Genomic DNA, 17,268 nt, shown 5'->3' on the forward strand with positions numbered 1-17,268 from the left:
CACCATTTCTATGTCCGGCTGAAACAGAGGTGAATTTCTGTCTCAGCTGGAGTCAGTGAAAGCTGTGACTTTGTCTTTGGAAATGAAAGGTATTTGCTCTGACTGAAAGCACTTCGGCCTATACTTGTTTACCTTAAAATGATTAGTTGATGTGGGTATTTTGTTGACAAGTCACTTTTAAGTTGCCATCTGATTGAGAAAAATCATCACATAAGTGAACAGTAAAATCAAGTCATACAATTTTATTAGTCACCAATTTTACACTGAACCTCTTGGATAGGTTTTTAATTCAAGCTATTTTCCAATTCATCTTATGTAGGTGCTGTTATAACAAGTACAATGATTTTGACTGTACCTCCTTAATGCCTATTTTCTCCAGAAAAATATATTTTTTAAGAAAGAAGGGTCAGCTTCTGAAAAAGAAACTTTTGTGTTCATTCATGGCTGTAGATGCATTTTCAACCAGGACTACACTGCCTTGTCCGTGGATGGTATTCTAAGTCCTGAATGGCCTTGCTCGGTGCTCCCATTCTAGTCCATGGGCAGATAATGTTCATGAGGAGGTCTGGATAAAGGATGGGAACAGTTGAGATTAATAGAAGGAAGAAATAATAATTTAGGGAATAGTGGAAAGAAAAGTCATGAAGGGAAGGAACTGAGAGACCAAAGAGGCTGGGAATAAAGGAGAAGTGTTAGCAACTATTCAAGGCATGAAATAGGAAAGATCTAAAGGGCAAGGACAGGTAAAATGAGTAAATAATGCCTCCTCATAAAGCTGGGAATTTAGATTTCCATGACAGTAGTTCATTAGTTTATATGTGGACTGTTCTTGCACAGACTGGAAAAACATATTTGTCCAAAAAATGTCCAAGAGACTGAAGAAGATGTTGATTTTTACAGCTGGAACTTGTTTGAGGTCTTTATCTTACACTCATGCAGCATGAGGGGAAGCTAAACTTTCATGTTTGGATAATTAGAGATTTCCTAATGGCTAGGTTTCTATCCAAGCAGAGGGATATAACGCCATCCCTGAGGTGGGCTGTGCAAGCAGCAGCCTTTATAAGAAATCATTGCTGTCTGCTAACTTATATACTCCATAAATAACCTGCTGGGATCAACTGTGGCACATGCAGCATGTGTTTAGTCTCCAAAGCCTAGTGATTAATATTCCCTGAGTCACTTTCTGAGCATTGGTCTCCCACATGGCAGCATGTAGAGCTGCTGCCATATCACAGAACCAGCTAAGGACATTCCCCTTCAACAAGGAGCTGGCTTTAATTAAATTTCTCTGTCTGGGAAGTGAAAATCTAATTTTCTTTTTGACATTTTCTATATTACTACTTAGACAAAATTATGAAAATAATTAATCCCTGTGAAGCAGACATCAGCATTATAAGAAATACAAAAATATTGCATATAAATAATGCTACTAATCACCAATCTGTTATAATTTATTGATGCAAGGTCTTATTAAAACTCTTAAATCAGATTTGTTCTTCATATAGCAGATGTGTCAAATGATTGCACAATCTAGGTGCAAGTGAGGGTTATAAAAAGTAACATGGTTCAAACTGCTTTTCAATAAATTCTGTCTCCCCAGAAATGTATTTCAAGACAACAAATAAATGAGGGAAAGGAGATAAGGTATGTAATTTAGGAAAGAGGTTTTGATTGTATATCTGGATCAAATACAGTCCAATGTAATGCTGAATTAAATTGTTGATGGATGGAAGGTCTGTATACAATAACAGTATTCTCATTTTGGCCCACGGGGAATCCTTTTTTTGTATAAAAAAAGCCATTATGTCACCTAGTGTCATTTGGTAGCCTTGTTTCCTTCTTATAAACATGGAAATTATTAACTATAATTATCTGTTTCTTATAGAAACTTGCCACCATATGATAACAGGGCAATCTTATTTGGAAATAATTCTAGATTCTTTAAGGTAGAAAATATTTGTGCTTATTCAGATGGTGAGTTTTAATATGCTCTTACAAACGAATTATTAGGATGCTTGCAGTTAGCTTTTTTGCTTTGATGCCTGATAAATTTGGGCTAGTTAGAAATTTCTGTGTTTCATTTTCCCATTTTGAAATCAATGTAGCCTCAGTAGTAGTTTCAATGCAGTTTCAGTGAAACTAATAGGACAATAGGATTTTCCAGAACCATTTAATATCCCTATATTTTCTGCATTTTTTAAACATATAAATATCTGTAAGGAAACTAACACTAGAGTTTGCACAGTATGGTGATTCTGTTGAGCACAGTTGGACAGAATCAGGGACACCTTCTAAGAAACGACTTAGTACACCATTCAGTCGGATTCATAGCCAAGGCAGGAATAAAGGACATGAGATAACAGTTAGTTGAGAATGACAATGAAATGTATATTTTACTTATACACTGTTTAAATAAGGGTGAATGAAGTTCTTATAAGACTTTCCCATTTCTGAAACACCTGTGGAGGTAAAACTTGACAGACCCTTGTTAGTAACGCCCTTCACTATCAATTTAAGTTTGAATATTCACACTTTTCCTGTCAATACCTTTGTGTACCTTGTCCACTGCAAATGCTCATGGATAGCTTTCAACAGTCAATAATAAGCTGTAATACAACAACATTCATAAGATTACATAATGTGTGGAATGTTAAGCCTTAAGTGTCTTGAGCAGGCCTAGACTGAAGATGCATCCTATAAAATCTATTTATTTGTAACAGAGATCAGAATGTTAGGAAACAGTCATATGTGAAACTGAGACCATCTATCAGCATCCTAGTGGGTGACTGCAAGCACACTATCTGCCTGTCAGTCAGTACCTGTTTTCTTCTCTTCTCTGTTACCCTTTGCCCTAGATGTCTCTTTTTAAACCTCATAAAAAATGAGGTGCTGCTATAAAAGCAATGACCTGGCAAAGTGTGCAGTTCTTGCCACTTGGTGCACACCTCAGCTACTCCACCTTTAGCTTTGTGACTAACACTGCATGAGACACCAGTGCTTCAAGAATGCTTTTACTGTTAGGCTTTTACAGAAATAACCAAAATATCCATGACAGAGTTTTACTGTATTAATACCAAATTGGAAAGCTGAAGAAGTTCTCACCCCCATTTAAGATATTTGGTTCTGACTGTGAATATATATATTCATATATATCTGTATAAAACATATAAATGTAAAACATAAGTGTATAGCTATGTGTAAAATGTAAATCGCTTAGCTGGAGGTGTCAAAACCAGACAAATGACACAACTGGGAAATACAGTGAAAAAGGTGTGCCCATTAAAATTCTCCTGCTTAGATGTTCTGATTTTTTCCTCTATTTATTCTTTTACTTTATTTTTCCCTAAGAATATGCCTTTCTTGATTCTATATTATTTCTTTTCATGATTTATTTATTTCTTGGTTTCTGGGAAGTAAAATACATTTTCTATTCTGTTCTTCACTGCCATTCCCTTTGTTGTCTGGCCATCTCTGTTGCCTTATTTACTGATCCCTGAATATTGCTGGCACGCCCTATGATTCTTTTCCACATTTTTCTCTTGCTCTTCATTTCTCCTTTTGTCTTTCTTTTCTCTCCCTCACCTTGTCATGCCTTTCCATCTCCTGCCCTCTTTTATTCTGACTGAGATTCCAGTCACTCTTGATCTCTTCTGTAAGGACCACAAAGCACTGAGGCCTCTGGGCAGATGAAAGCATAAGGAAAAGTGACTCTGAAGATGGAGTAATGAAAAGGGGGTCGCTTCGGAGGGTCAGTTTTTTGTCTGTGATCACTAGAAAAAGGGCATTTGGTATTGTCCCTTGGCTGCATAGGAGAACCAGCTAGGTCTTATTCCCTGACCTTTTTCTTTCCCACCTGGCGAGCAGGAATATTCACATTGACGTGTTGAACGCCTGGCGCTGTGGCTTGTGTGTCCCCTGGAGAGAGGCAATGGGAGTAATTACAAGTGAAGGCTGGTGTGCTCTGATAACCTGGCCCAAGACACTGCTTGGGAAAGAGAACTTTGTGTCAAATGGAGGGCAGGGCTCAAAGGTTTGGTTATTAAAACCACATTCCCTTTATTATCATTACCAGGTAGAAAACAGCTAGTAGTAAGAACTTGGGGCATTTTTTTCCTCTTTTTTTTCTCTGTATCCTTGCAAGCACATGAGCACTCATAGGCACAGCCTTCAGCAGAATTTCTGGCCAGCTAAAACATGAACTAAACTACTAAAAAGTTCTTTTGTTTGTTTTCTTTGGTGTTTGGAAAATGAAAGAGTGCAATGCCAGGTACAAAGGAAACTCAGCTTGTCAGTTAAATGGGCTGCCTAGCAAAGCCAGATTTTGCTTTTCATGATCCGTGTCCTCAAGTAATATCCACTGTTGGTATCACTGCTGGAGTAAGGCTGGAAATTATGGAGGCGTTTTGGGTAATAACTGCTAGCAGGGCGACAGTATTTACCAGGAGTCTGCGGTGAGACTCTCAGGTAAATAATAAGCATTTTAGAAAAACAACCTAATTACGTATTTAATCGCTTGGAGCCGTTCCATTCACTTGGGAAAATAATGTGCATTTTGTAAATCTGCCTAATTATTTATTTGAGAAGGAAGTTATTCTAGCCTCTAGGGTATGGAGTGTGATTTTTTTGATTTTTTGATTTTTTGTGCAGATCTGATATGTTCAAGAATGTATTTTAAAAAAAATTGACACCCCACCATCTCAAAATACCAAACCAAGACAATGCAAAAATATTTTTAATGCAGTGGGGTGAGGTTTTTTTAATTTTTGTTTCCAGTGCTCTGGTATTTTTGCAAAGGCTTAAAACTTTATTCTGCTTTAAAACAGCCATCTTCTTAGTATTCTCAATAGAAAGATGAGCAGTAAAGTGCAAGCAGTCATATTTCTATGTGGCATACTGTCTGAATAGGGAGTTTTGAGACCACTAATCAATCAAGCTAAATCTGGTCAGCAGTTATTAAAAGCTAGAGCACATTTCAGGTCTGAAATTCCATAGCATCTTTTCAGTGGACGTGATGGTTTTCTCTTATGATGGTATGAATAATGAATTGCATACTTTGGCCATAACTAGTTACTAGCAAGAGAACTGAATGTCTAATATATGTCAGAATTAAAATAAGTAATTTTGTTCAGTATGCATGCCAGTCCACAGGGAGTTATTATTCTACTAGGATACATTCTTCCCATTCTCAATTTGTGCCTTTAACTTTGGGTTTTTCCTTAATCAAGAATTTATAGACTAGTTTCCATAGACTATCATTAACAATGTCCTGAATTTACTTGGTGTGACTTTGTATTTGCTGTGCATTTTTAGATGCTATGGAAGTCCACATGAGAAACTAGTTTTTATTTTTCTAAAATTTTAGAAATCATTTTTGGCAGAGACTACATTAAGGCAGAAGTATTTACAAATCATATATTTACCCTATTTAATGATAAGTAGAATTTTCATTGTAAAAAATATAGTCAAGAAGAATCAATTTCTTAACATTGCATTTTCTTACAAAGTAAATACGATGTCCTGCTAAATATGCAAAACTCTATCAGCATTTAGAATATTTTCATTATCAAAACAAATGTAAAATATTGTTCAGTAAAAAAAACGTAGTGTATTGATTTGGAAGACTGGTCATGGCCTCTGTATCTCCTCCTGACTTCATCAGGATTTATGGGGATGTTAAATGAAACCCTTTTCCCATCACAAAAAAATCAAAAGTTCAGGACAAAACAGCCACATTATGCCTATAATTGAAAACTTCCTCTAAAGGGCCAAAACTCTTCTCCTGAGTTTGATGTCTTCCACAATAAATAGGAGCAAGAAATTCTAAAAGAGTTCTTAACATCATTCTGTTCCCATTTATGTGTTTCATTCCAGAGTAACTTCAAATTCACACATCTTTTACTAATTTCTCTTATTGCAGGTAACTTGCAGCTCACTCCTTTGTTTCCTTCCTTTCATAAAATTCTGGTATTTCTGCTGATTATATTAGGTCCTTCACCAATGAAAGGAATATTGCTCTTCTGCACAGGAACATGCATAATTAGCCCATGCTTAACCTGGTTGGATCATATTGAAATGCTTATGTTTATGCATGGACCTGAATACTTTTCTGGATAAAGAAATTTTCATATATCAACCTCATTGCTGGATAGCATCAGTGTCATCAAGATGGACTGATTCAGTGAACTGGTTTATTATTTCTAAGTAAACCAATTTTTCTTGTATTTTTGCAGCATATATGGAAATACGTCCTAACCTGAAAAACATTTTATTTCAGAACACATTGTATTTAAAAGTAATTTCAACCCCTCATGCACTGTATGACTATCCAAATGCACAGAAAGCTTAGTAGTGAATTTTATGTACTGGATGAAACTCATGAAAGTGTTTTCCCTCTTTTGTTAAACTGCTTTTATAGTAAGTCTCAGTTAAGCAGCACTCTATAATAGATTTGACATATGAAACCCTTTCAAGAAAACAACCTCCAGTTCATGAATTATTCTAACTTTGTTTACAAAATAGTAGGCATTTACAGCATTTTTGGAACTAAAAAATATGTAACACAGTGGATTGATGTTTCACTCTTTGATTACAGACTGAAGCAGTGCAACATTGGGATTTTAGTGTAGATAGCAAGGTCCAACCTTAGAGCAAATGTAAGATGGTTTAACCCGTGCTTTTGTTTTAGCCTTACTGGAGCCTAGACATTAACCAAAATTTAGTAAGGGAAAAGTATTCCTTTAGAATGGGATACCTCTGTGCTGGCTTTGTTATCTAGATGCCAAATGAGTTGTGTAAGTGATGTTATTCAAGAGACAGACTATTACAATGAAATCCTGGGTAGCCTCTGCTCCTGTTGCACTGGGAGAGTTTCCTAACTTTAGCACATGATCCTCATGTGGTTGCTATGGGTATGTTAAGGTCACTTTCTGTATCTCTCACAAAGCAGCCAAAAGGAGCTGATAAGCATTTTGTACAGAATGAGAGGAAAGTAGGATACTTGGAGTGAAATTAAATGGAATAGAAGGAGATTTATAATTACAGTTTTGGTATTCCAGAAATCAGGACTGGTGTGTGACCAAGATTTTTCTCAAAGCTGATTACTGCTTTGCATGGTAATTAAAAGTACCATGTAATTCATATTATCTCATAGGTTAAATATTTGAAAGCAACATTGAGTTGCAACCGAGAGAGTATTATTTGTTTGTACTAGAAATCTCTATAGTCCTTTTAGAACAATGTTCTAAAGTATAACATTATCCTACAATTACCTGAATTGCATATTTTAAAATGGCAGGGTTATGATGGTTGGCTCCCAGTAAAACTAATGTGAGTTTGGGGTAGATTTCGGTTTTTGAAAATAAAAGCTAAAATACTTATGGTTTAAAATCCTTCTTCCCTAGGGTTTAAAAAGGTAGTAATTTGAATCTCGAAGTTGATGGGTAAAACTCTTTGGTTTTAATTGAAACATGGAAATTCTGTACAATCAATTCCTCCCAGTAACACAACTCTCCCAAATTCAAAATGTTGGGGATTGTATGTAGGAAGCTTCCTGGCCATTTCAATAGAGACCAGAAAACAAAGCATACTTCTTAGATAAATTTCTTACCTTAGGTACTGCTGGAAAATGTGGATTTATGCCAGCAATAAAGACAAAATGAGATTAAATTATAGTCATCAGAGTTCAAAAGCACAGAAGAGTCTTCTTATGAATGACAATTCAGTATCTTGGAGAGGTTTAAATATAAAATGTTCTCTAGACCATATGTTGTGATATATCCAAGGAACCTGAAAATATGGTCCTCTGTCTTTTCTAGTACCTCACAGTTCTGTTATGATGACGTTCTTTTTTAATTCACTCTCTGCTCTATTTTGAGAGGCAGTTTTCCATCTGAAATTAAGGCATAGTACTAACAATATGACACATACAGTATGGTATTGTTTGCAGCCAGAAAATGGTTGCTAACGCACCAGAAAAATTTGGAAGAGATAACACTGAAATCTTGGCTTGCTTCAGCCTCCCACTTACAAACTGCTGATCTGGCAACATGTAGACATAGACTTACACCCAGAAGTTTGGCAAATCTAAGCAAAATGTGATGCAATGATTTGTACCTGCAAAGAGTAGTCCTGACTTAACTTGCTTTGAGTACTTATAAGGGTAACTAAAATTACTCTAGAAGTACATTTCTGATCCTTTGTCTATCACGTTTGATATGTGTGCAGATATCTGTATTTTGCTTTTGCTTAATGTCATCATAACCTCATTGTGATAAAAAATTTATGTTGGGAGGATAATGCAATTCAAATGCACAGGTGCATCTTTATTTAGCTTTGCAATAATTTTTAAAATATTTTTCATTAAGGGACATTTATTATTTAGCTTTATCAGGTAAATTTGACTATATTGACTAAATATTTCTCTGACCTTTTTTTCAGTATAAATCAGTGAACTTTTCTGAATTTTTCAGTCTGCTAGTGAATGGCTTTACATGACAGTTCAAATCTAGTCAACCTACTGATATTGAATATATATATATATATATATATATAAAATAAAATTATCACAGCTGAAAGTAAGTATTATTACAATCAAACTGATTGCTTTGCTTTTTAAGGGTGAATTATTACCATAGTTATTCATGTTTAAACACATATTATTGAAAGACAATTCTCTTAAGCGCATGTTATATATTCTTAAATTCTGTCACATGGGGCTTTCCCCTTATTTTAGAAGTCCCCTATTTCTTCTAAGTGGCTAGAGAATAGTAACTTTGTGTATTAGGCTTAGAATGGTTTTTTCCTTGCCTGTGGAGAAATGAGATTTTCCAGGTTATTTAAAATAAGCGTCACTCAGAAACTGCCTTCCGCTGACAGTCTTAACTCATTTTTTCAAAGCCAGAGTTGCAAAATGTATTGCCAAAACACTTGTTTCCATTTCCACGTGTATAAAATAAAACTCTGGCTTTTGTTTATGTTATTTATAAGAGGTATTGATAGCCTATATGTGGGGGGGCAAATTTAAAGTCAGCTTGTGCAATATGCTTCCTGTGGGCCTGCTCCCAAATACCACTGTGTGCATTTTCCCTCGTGTGCCTGCTCAGCCAGTCTGACTCCTGGAAAAGTCACTTACTGTATTTGTGTGTCACGTTGTATAAAGTATTATGTATTCACGTGATCATTTACAAGTTGTAAATGTAGCCACTTTAATCAACTCCCCTGCTCTTGTCCCAAAGGGACTGAATGGAGTGAATTTACACCCCAGACCTCTAAAGAATATCAAGTTGTGCTGTTTTTAGTAAAACTTGGAAGACTTTTTTTTTTATTATTTTTCTCATTTTGTCTTCTCAGAATGTGCACAAGCACTGTTAAAAGTTAGATTTGTTGAAGGGCAGGTCTGGGCACAGTTCAGTGCTGGTGCCTATTAGAGATATCTTGCAAATCTAAGGAATGAAAATGGAAACTTATGCTCTAAGGAAAGAATCCTTGATTTCCATTGGCACATGCTTTTAGCTCACAGCAGACTTAAGGCTTATGACACTTTTTATATGTTGGAAATCTTCTTTGCATAATTTGAGAGGTTTTAAAAAAATATTATACTTCTCTTCTCCCTCAGGGCCCTCTACAGTTGGAATCTTAGTACTAGAGGAGCCTGTTTCTACAGACAGATGGATATGAAAAATAATGCTAATAAAATTTGTAAAACTCTTTTTAACATTTTTATAGCAATGTATTTGTAAAATATATATAGAATAAAGGATAAATTATGCCATTTTATGGCTTAATATTACTCAGGGTGACTTGCACATCTCCCTCATGGTTTTACCACTGTTTATTTTATCCATTACAAACTCATGTTATGCATTTTATATAAAAATAAATATTTGTATATGTGAGGGACTAGGATGCATATATATTCAAACAGAATACATATGTGTACATACTCACACATGCATATAATTATATATAGAAAAGTATAGCTTTTGGGTTAGAAGTCAAGAAATCTCAGAAATTGTCATACTGTTTTTACTATTTCATTTAATGAAGTCATTTTTTCCTTTAAAGTGTTTCTCCACAACTTCCCGTGAAGTCATTTGGATATGATTCTTTACGTTATGTTAGAAGAGCTGAAACACTTTAGAAACTCTAAACATTTAACATCATAATGTTAAGCATGCCTACTTTGCAAGTGGTCAGTTATGGTAAGAGTTTCTGACTCTATTTTTCAGAAGTTTTTTATGTCTTACTCTTACATTCTTTCCCCTCCTGAAATATTCTGGGGTTTTTTTCCTGTTGTTTTGTTTTAACTCATTACACATTTTCTTTAAAAAAAAAAAAACAAACGAGGAAACAAACGAACAAAAAAACCCTCAAACCCAAAACCTTGGTTTTTTACCATACTGTGGTACAATGTAATGTAAAACTCGTGTAGGTATAGGAAGAGGAATGAAGGTGAGAATAAATATTAAGATAAATAAGCAAACATGAAGGAATGATAGAATGGACTCCAACCAGCTGGAACAGCTGCAGAAGTCAAAAAGAGACTGTGGGCTGCAGGAAGAAGGCATGGAATTGGCAGTGTTCTCCTTCTTCCATACTCTTCACAACAAGAAGGTCACAACCATGTGATTACCTCATTCTGGGGAAAGTTGCGGTGTAGCTGATACTTTGGTTCTCTCTGCCTTTTGGTCTTCATGGTTAAGACTGGAGAAATATTCAAGCCAATGTGTGTTCTCTGGGAAAATGAATGGGGCTTTCAGACAGCTGTTGTTTTGCTGTGATTGCCTCTTCCCTTTGGCTGTTTTCTCAAGCCACCTCCTTTGTTTTACCCCATAGCTGCCAATTTTTTGCACATCCTATTAATTCACCTTTTCTTCTGGACTACTTGGCCATTCACTTTTCTTCTTCTTATCTTATATCTTCTCATTGACTCTTCTTCCATGCCCTTAAACTAAATTTAAGGAATAAATTATATTTGACAATAGTGCTCATAGCTTCTTCACACATGTGCCTGCTTTACTTACACCTATGCAGTTAACATAAAGCAAGGATTTATTTAGTCTAGCTCAAGGAGAGGTTTATTGGTGCTTACTATTGTAAGTTTGAATCTCCACAAGAAATTAAAAAGCCAGTTAAAGGAAATCCTAAGGGGGAAAAAAGATGCAATTTATAAGACTGTAGAAAACATTTTAAAAGACAGAGATTTGGTGAGAACAATACTAAAATATGCAAAGGGAGATGAATCAAACAATGCATAGGGTTGCAAGACTTAAAGATAACTGGATGAGTCACTAAATATCTGTGAAAAACAGAAGCAAAACTACAATACTATTAGGTATTGTGGGAATTACATTGAGATAAATATAAGCACAAGAAAAAGTTGGTAGAAAATTATTCTGTCATCTAATTTTGCTGGCTAGTGAGAATCTATATGCCTATTAAGCTCTGAGTGGTTAGCATCTTGGAATCCCTGCTGAAGGACATGAAGACACCACAGTTATTAGAAGTGAAATGGGACACGATAGCTCTATTAGAACCCCCATTTCTAATAGTCCTTTCCTGCTCTCTGAAGCGGTCAGCATGGCATCTGTCTATTTCTTCACTGTAAATGGGTGAATATTCTCTGCAAATAGTGCAATCAACTACATTACTGATAATGCTTATAAAATCCTTGGTGGCTGGGAAAGGACTTTCGTTACCTTGGATGTCTGTTCTAGGGGAAAATAGCATACATATGTAACAGATTCTGATGTATATGGTGCTACAGTGCCCAGAATGGAGCTAATGCTTACAAAATTTTATTATTATAACTCTTAAACATAGTTTCATAAGCAAAAAAAATCTGTTAGAAATTTGGATGTCTGGCTTAGTTGTGAAGTAGAACACCTCTAAATACGGGTCTAGCTGGGAGAAAGAACATTAGTGATAGATGGAAGCATCAATGAGATGTAGTCCTGAAAGTGTTGTCCATTGGGAAAGACATACTGATTTCAAAAAACGCTGTCAAAAGTGATTCTGGCATATTTTGGTTCTGTATGCCCATGTGTTTTAGGTAAGCAGCATGGACCATTAATGAACTATTAGTAAAATGTACTTCATGTTTCTTCTGAAATTACTTTAAAACTTGTATTGACACATAAGATGTAATATCAGACCTATAGATTTAAGAGAATAAACTGAAAATTGATTTAATTCTGTTACTTTACTGCTTGCTTGCATCTGATCGCTCTACAGGATTATGGTGCACTTAGACAAATTGTACTTTACTTGGCTTTTTCAGTATACTTAATAGTCAGAGTTACTTAGTGGAAAACTCAAAGACATGTATGCTGGTATATCCAGCACTGAATTGATCATCTTACAAGTCATGCCATCATGCCAGTGTACACACATCCTGGAGTCCCTTGGTCTCACGACTTGGCAACCTTTCTGTGCACATTCAACTTGCTCTGTTGCAGTATTTCCTCTCAAGTTTACTGGAATATTTAAATGGTAGGTGTTCTTTCAATTCTTCAAATGTAACATCTAATAGTTCCCCTCATTTTCTCTCTCCAACTCCTTTGTGTTTTTACTGTTAACTTTTAGTTAGCTGAGATCTCCTGATGTCCTCAGTGCAGGGACACTCTTTCCACTCTTTAATTCCCTCCTACATAACTCTCTTCATCTGTGCTCTGCGCCTCATTTTATTCTTACTGGATCATTTCCTTTCCATTCCTGATTGATCTTTTCCAATCTTCTTTTCTCTCTTCTTTTCCAGACTATCACTGTTTTATTGCTTTGGCAGTATGAAGTGCCTAATTTGCTCCTCCACTTTCTTTAACTCCATTGGCCAGCCTTACATTTTACTCTGTTCTTTGGTCTTGTTATGCCTCTTCCCTGCTTTTATCGTCTACCACCTCCACCTCTTATTAGAATCTCTGAATAAGGAAACAATCGGCAGTCAGCTTTGTCAGCGCTGAAGTCCTTTGAATGAGTCAGAACCTATGGAGTGAATGAAATGCAGCCCAGTTTAATATGGTCAAGCTGTCCTGTCTTTAAGTGCATGGGTCCCAATCATATTTCCTGATGTCACCATTTTCAGTGGCCTTGTGGGACATTAAACTTCCCTACACTGTTTCTTGGCACAGATACTGTCATCTGTACATTTCAGGGTTTGGGTTGGGTTTCCTTTGGAAGGGAAAAAGTGGGTGCAGTAATGGAGTCTTACCTTCTCTTTGTTTTCTCTCTATTCTTTTAATTCCCCTTCCTAAATTTAATTATTGTCATTATTAAAAAAAAAAAAAAAAAAAACAAAACTTCTATCACCTCTGAGGCAAGAGCAGGGAAGTCCTGCTTATCAAACTTGATTTCCTTTTCTACAAGGTATCCCACCTAGCTGATCAAGGAAAGCCAGTTGATGTAATCTTTTTGGATTTCAGTAAAGTTTTTGATATTGTCTCTCACAGGATCTTCCTAGACAAATTGTCCAGCACACAGCTGGATAAACACGTCATGGGATAGGTAAGCAACTGGTTCACGGGTCAGACACAAAGGGTTACAGTGAATGGGGTGACATCAGACTGGGGACCTGTCACTAGGGGGATTCCACTGGGCTCCATTCTCAGCCCTGTGATCTTCGACATCTTCATAAATGACTTGGACACAGGACTGGAAGGGATACAGAGCAAGTTCACAGAGGATACATAACTGGGAGGAGCTGTTGACTCCCTCAAAGGCAGAGAGGCCCTTCTGAGAGATCTCAACAAATCAGAGAGCAGGGCAATCACCAGCTGTATGAAGTTCAACAAAGGAAAGTGCCAGATTCTGTACCTGGGATGGGACAGCCCTGGATGTATGGACAGGCTGGGGAATGAGATGCTGGAGAGCAGTGCCATAGAAAGGGACCTGGGGGTTCTGGTTGATGTCAAGTTGAACATGAGACTGAAGGGAGACCTCACTGCATTTACAGCTTCCTCATGAGAGGAAGAGGAGGGGCTGGCACTGATCTCTGCTCTGTGATGACCAGTGACAGCACCCTAGGGAATGGCCTGAACCTGTGTCAGGGGAGGTTTAGATTTAGGAAAAGGTTCTTCACCCAGAGGGTGGTTAGACACTGGAACAGCTCCCCAGGGAACTCATCACAGCACCAGCCTGACAGAGTTTAAGAAGCGTTTGCGCAATGCTCTTGGGCAAATGGTGTGACTCTTGGGGATGGTTCTGTGCAGGGTAAGAAGTTTGACTTGATGACCCTTGTGGGTCCCTTCCAACTCAGCATAGCCTGTTTTTCTGTGAACTTTTGAAGAAGGAATCTGTTTTGACTCTGCATTAGGCAGGCTTGGCGTTGCAGTGATTTCTCTCAATTACTGGAAATCATAGAGTGGTTTCCCAGGGATTTGTGTCATACTTGGTCAATTGATTGTGATATCTGGCAAATGCACAAGCACTCACTAAAAAAATGAATCAGTCAGTTGTCTTAGTGATTCTCTGCTGTCTAATATATTATGAATTCTTATATTCATCTCTCTTTTTGATACTTACCAGGTACCTTTCTTCTGTCCATCTGCTTATTTTTTCAGGACTTGTGATTATTTTAATTTATTATTCTATGCATAATCATTCAATATGTTAAAAATGAGTGTGAATGTGTGGTATGGGAAAGTGAGGGAAGAGACTGTCATATCATTTTTTGGAAGTCCAGCTCCTGAGGCATAATGTCAAATGTCCTAAATGTCTTAGCTGCAGCTCAGATTTTTTTTTCCATACTGCCTTTCTGCTGATGCAGGAAAAGGCAATTACATTACTTTCCTGATGACTTATAGTAGTAGGAATTACACATATGATGTTACTAGATTGTCCACATCCTGCATTAGGACAGTTATGATTGACTTATTGATGACTTCATTAATTCATTTCAGAGGACAAGAGCTTAAAATTTTTTTTTAAGTTTTTCACATATAGACTTGACACTCTGAAAGATGTCTTGGTGTCTAATTTACAGTTCTTTGAAATCACCAGCTTTTCCAAACTTATTAGTTTCAACAGTTATTAGGAAATAAAAGTCAATTAGCACTTCCAGGATATACCATGAAAAGATATTTCCCCAAGGTGTAAATGTGTTACTTAGTAAGACTGCTAGCCAGTTACGTCTTGTCAGTACCCAGAATGTGTAAGCTTTGCATACATCTAAATAATGAGAAAATCAGTTTACACTTCACATACTGCAATAAGTCAATAAACAAAACTTCCCAGCAGCCATTGGAAAGCTGTGATAAAAGAAAGATACACTGATACACTGTGCTGTCTCTCCCATTTAGAGGTGGATACTATAAATGATTGCAAAACTTTTACATGCATATATTGAGTGGATGAAAGGAGTGACTTTCAAAGAATATGTTAGTATTTTCTAACCTTCATAAAGTGACATATTTTGTCCCTGGAGAGGAAAAAACCCTACTTCACTTACATTGCCAATTGGGCCAGGGAAGGTTGATTGTTAGCATTAAACTTGTAACCATCTCATCCTTCTGTTGCATTAGAGGACATGTGTGCTTTCAGCCTGGTTCCTGTTTTCATGCAGTTTCATCATTCCTTCTGGCTTCTTATTCCTTTGGTCCCTTGGTCATTCTTTTATATCAAATGAAAATATCAGCTTTTCAGGATAAGTCCTTTGGTAAAAAATGTCAGCCCAGCATTTTCTTCTGTCTTTGCTTTTAACTCCTTCATGTTTGGAAAGACCTTGGCTTTTCTGAATGGAAACAGTCATTGAGGGTGAATTTCTCTCTCCTCCCTTTTTTTTTTCTTTTTTTTTTCTTTTTTTTGGTTAAATTCTGTCAAGGAGAATAATCTCTTCTCAATCTATGGAAAAATAGACACACATGGATTTTCATATCTTGGCAGCTCCACAGCAGTCCCATTAGGAAAACCTGCAGAAGGTTGCAAGCTCTTGATTATCGCTGAGTTAAAAATGGCAGAATAAACTTGCTTTAATTGGGCCAGGATCTTAGGAACCAGGATTTAACTGCCACAGATATGAGTCACCATCATGAACAAATGCAATTGTTATTTTGTTGTCACAAATCGAAAGAGGTCATGTACTCAGAAGCAGAATAACAAAAAATATTGCTGTGATTTAAAAAAGCAGCTGAAAATTACTAGAGAAACTTTTATCTAGAGTGTTCTTATATGTTTTTGCTCTTATGTGAATTGGTATGTGAGATTGAAGAAGCTTGTCATGTTTGTACATCTCTGTGGTTGTTTGCTTCAGTGAAATAATAGCTATAGAATATATGGTTTTTAAATACTTGTACCTAGATAGGAATGTGGGAGGGTTTAAATTTAAAAATTAAGTATTAGATGTTCTTCAGAATTATGTAAACTTTCTATTATTCAGCCTGAATTACAAAGCTGAGATATGTGTTTTACTGACAGGAGAGGATAAAGAAGATTAAATGACAATATTATCATTCTTATAATGAAGGCGATCTAACCTTGGTGTATGCTTAGCTAAGAAAGGTGAATTTCACCTTTATACAGACAGTCTTGTGGAAGTCTGTTCCTATGGCATTGTGGGAGACTGGTTTTTTTTTGATTGAATATTAGCCATCATGTGCAAATGAGTTATAATAACTGTCACGTAAAATGTTAAGAAGATATTTAGAGATGGATTCTCCTCTACCTTCACTTTGTCCAGTAATTTCCATCTGTACAGTTGTATATCCACTTCACAGAGCTGTAAAGATGGAAACATGCTGAAGCTTTGTGTCAAGTTTTCTCACTCCCCTTCTCCCTCAGTAGAGGGTTATGTAAATGGCTGCAGACCTACAAAGTCGTATTTACAATGCCTGAGCCCTATAGAACAGAAACCCTTGGGAACACGTTTTGCTCTCCTTCTTATCAGTCTTAATTTAGTGTACTGCTACTTAATTCAATTTCATATATTCCAAATTTACTCTTTATCTTAATATAATTAAATAATATTATTCTCTGTATATTCTTGAATAGCCTTCTACCTCTATCTTATCCATACATTCAGATGTAGTTAAAAACTAGTAATACTGAATTGCTTCTGCTGAATGGGATGTCACAGCAGAATAGTTCAAGTGTCTTGCTGCAGTGCCAAGCTTGAACCTTGTCCTTAGCTTTTGCTTTAGCACCACTCTGTCACTGGGGACATGTTCTTTGAGCTAGGAAATCAAAGGCTTCTGCACACATCAGCCACATCATTTTATTGTGTGCTATCAGCCACAGAAAGTGCCTATTTTTTTTTCTCTGACCAGTGTGACAGAGAAATGG

At 36.4% G+C, this 17,268-nt stretch overlaps 1 protein-coding gene and 1 long non-coding RNA gene across 3 annotated transcripts in view; both read left to right on the plus strand.

The window, feature by feature from the left end:
• The window catches only part of PRKN (parkin RBR E3 ubiquitin protein ligase), a 683,121-nt gene that overhangs the window by 421,941 nt on the left and 243,912 nt on the right, over nt 1-17,268 (plus strand). The window lies entirely within an intron of this gene.
• Nucleotides 14,073-15,968, plus strand: LOC137471155 (uncharacterized). The gene is made up of 2 exons (XR_010997445.1): nt 14,073-14,202; nt 15,874-15,968. It is a non-coding gene; the product is annotated as an uncharacterized lncRNA (long non-coding RNA).

Source organism: Anomalospiza imberbis, chromosome 3 (assembly GCF_031753505.1).
Source record: "Anomalospiza imberbis isolate Cuckoo-Finch-1a 21T00152 chromosome 3, ASM3175350v1, whole genome shotgun sequence".
Classification (NCBI taxonomy): Eukaryota; Metazoa; Chordata; class Aves; order Passeriformes; family Viduidae; genus Anomalospiza; species Anomalospiza imberbis.